At 34.7% G+C, this 2,500-nt stretch overlaps 1 protein-coding gene across 2 annotated transcripts in view; it reads left to right on the top strand.

Moving 5' to 3' along the window:
• Positions 1-538: 538 nt before the first annotated feature.
• The window catches only part of LOC107751881 (protein O-linked-mannose beta-1,4-N-acetylglucosaminyltransferase 2-like), a 21,654-nt gene continuing 19,692 nt past the window's right edge, over positions 539-2,500 (top strand). For both annotated transcript variants that reach the window (XM_016567647.1, XM_016567648.1), the window contains exon 1: positions 539-776. The gene's annotated coding sequence lies outside the window, so the exon portion shown is untranslated. The remainder of the gene's footprint in view (positions 777-2,500) is intronic.

The following is a 2,500-nucleotide window of genomic DNA, read 5'->3' as shown; positions in this document are numbered from 1 at the left end:
AATTTTTATATGTGTTCATATGACAAATATCTATAGCAACTATAGAGCACAATTCCTGTGGCATTATGGAATTTATATGGATATTATTATTTTGATTAGTTGGTTGATAAAATGAATGTCTAAATTACAATCACACCCGAGAGTTTAATCATTAATAGTATTAATTTAGTATTACTTTATAGCCAATACACTCAAGCATACAATCTTCATAAAGTTCCATTTATAGTTATACTCGCATAAATGTAAAGTTTATTATAAAGTTTAAATCAATCAGCATATGGTTACATGTGCCGTCAGACAATATTTTGTTAAGTTATCTGACTAAGTAAATACACAAATAAGGACATGATTTTCCTATTATTTGTGTTTCATTGTGTGCTCTCATATGGCTTTCGATTGTTGCGATGCTCTCGCGATAACACACGAATGTAAACTTCAGACTGATTAGCGGCGATAAAATCTCGCGAGGTTTTCTCGTCTGAGCTCGGTCATAGCTGTGGGTGGAGACTTCTCCAGTAGCTGGGTTAATGCTCGCAGAATACGCACAACGGAGTCAAATTTGCGCTACGTAGCGATCAAATTAAGCCGACACGCGATCTGTTAATCATAATGGTAAATGAACACATCGTGTATTTAGCTTAATAACCTCGGAAATGCTGCGTTTGTACGATGTAAAGATGTAAAGGATCATTGGCACTGGTTTACTGGAGCTGCTGTTGAAACTGTAGATCCGCAGTGAATTAACATCACTTCGTCCTGGCTCACCATTTCCACAGGTTTGTAATGCATGTGCTTTCCCATATGGTTTGATATGTATTATTATTTGTGTCTCATGGGAAACTTAATGCAAAAAGTTTTTTTTTCTCCCCACCAGCAGAAGCTAGATGCTTCTTGACTTAGATGATTTAAAGTCTAGATATCTCAAATCACTTCTCACGTCATGATTTAACAACTCTAATATATTATAATATATATATCTAAAACATTGCTTAAGACTAGCGTTATTAAATTGCTACCTGTTGTGTTGAACGGGAGAATATAGATATATAGATTCATAGATAGATATATCATATTGCATTTATTTGATAATTTGAGTGCTTGTATTGCAACTATAAATGATTTGCACTCAAGTGAGAGTCAGATCTGCTTGAATCATCAGGACAGAATAAATTATATCATGTCATTGCTGAAACACTAAAAAGAGTGGCTATTTTAATAATATAAAAAATAAAACGAGATGCAAAGGACGAATCTGGAGGGACAGTACTGGATTTAATGGATATCTCAAATCACTTCTCACGTCATGATTTAACAACTCTAATATATTATAATATATATATCTAAAACATTGCTTAAGACTAGCGTTATTAAATTGCTACCTGTTGTGTTGAACGGGAGAATATAGATATATAGATTCATAGATAGATATATCATATTGCATTTATTTGATAATTTGAGTGCTTGTATTGCAACTATAAATGATTTGCACTCAAGTGAGAGTCAGATCTGCTTGAATCATCAGAATTCAATTATATCATGAATAAATTATATCATGTCATTGCTGAAACACTAAAAAGAGTGGCTATTTTAATAATATAAAAAATAAAACGAGATGCAAAGGACGAATCTGGAGGGACAGTACTGGATTTAATGCCACCACTGTTATGGATAAGCATTTAACACAAATAAACAATGCTAGGAGGACAGCCTTTTTAAAAACATTTTTTCCCCCCAGATGTTAATGCTTTCTGACTGACCGTTACATTGGATCAACATTTTTTTGTTTTTGTTGTCAAGGTGCCTGCCAGTCATTGTCAAAACTACATAGACCACAGGTCTGAATCCTCAGAGACATCATAACCCAATCTAAAACACTGTTTAACCAGGACATTGTTGTAGAGATATGACAAGAATTAGGCATTCCTGCAAGTTATATGAATAATCTGCGAATTCATTAAAAATGCCAAAATAACAAGTTTGATAAGTTTAAAGTCAAGATGAAATCAGATCTTTAATCAAAATATAGTAACTTTATCTGTTACGCACCTGATGTCATAAAGGGAATGATTGCACAGCATTTAAGTGAGACATAACCATTGCAGTGTGTACAAATAACAGACAGCCAATGAAATAAAGGAACAAGCACCAAGGTGTCTCATTTATTAGTGGGAGTGCAGTTAATTTTACAAACTATATAAATATAAAAAGAAACAGAAACACAGAGGGGAAAACAAGAGTGTCGCCAAATCAAAGAAATAATCAAAACCAAACAAGCCCCGTAACTATTGACTAGGCATGGGCCGATTACCGGTTTCAAGGTATACTGCGATTTGAACATTTCACGGTTTCAAAACCACTAATATTTTCCGTTATACCGTTCCTGCGGTATGCGCTGTTTTTCATGTCTCCTCAAAGACTGAAAGTGTAGGAATCCCTCAGGTTGAGTGCAGTGTAGAGAGTAGCCCGACCCTCCTCCTCCTGTTGGTGCGAGCGAGCGGTC

The sequence above is a fragment of the Sinocyclocheilus rhinocerous genome, unplaced genomic scaffold, assembly GCF_001515625.1.
Source record: "Sinocyclocheilus rhinocerous isolate Xijiao unplaced genomic scaffold, SAMN03320098_v1.1 scaffold752, whole genome shotgun sequence".
NCBI lineage: Eukaryota > Metazoa > Chordata > Actinopteri > Cypriniformes > Cyprinidae > Sinocyclocheilus > Sinocyclocheilus rhinocerous.
The sequence above is the reverse complement of the archived record's forward strand: the minus strand, read 5'-3'. Positions and strand labels throughout refer to the sequence as shown.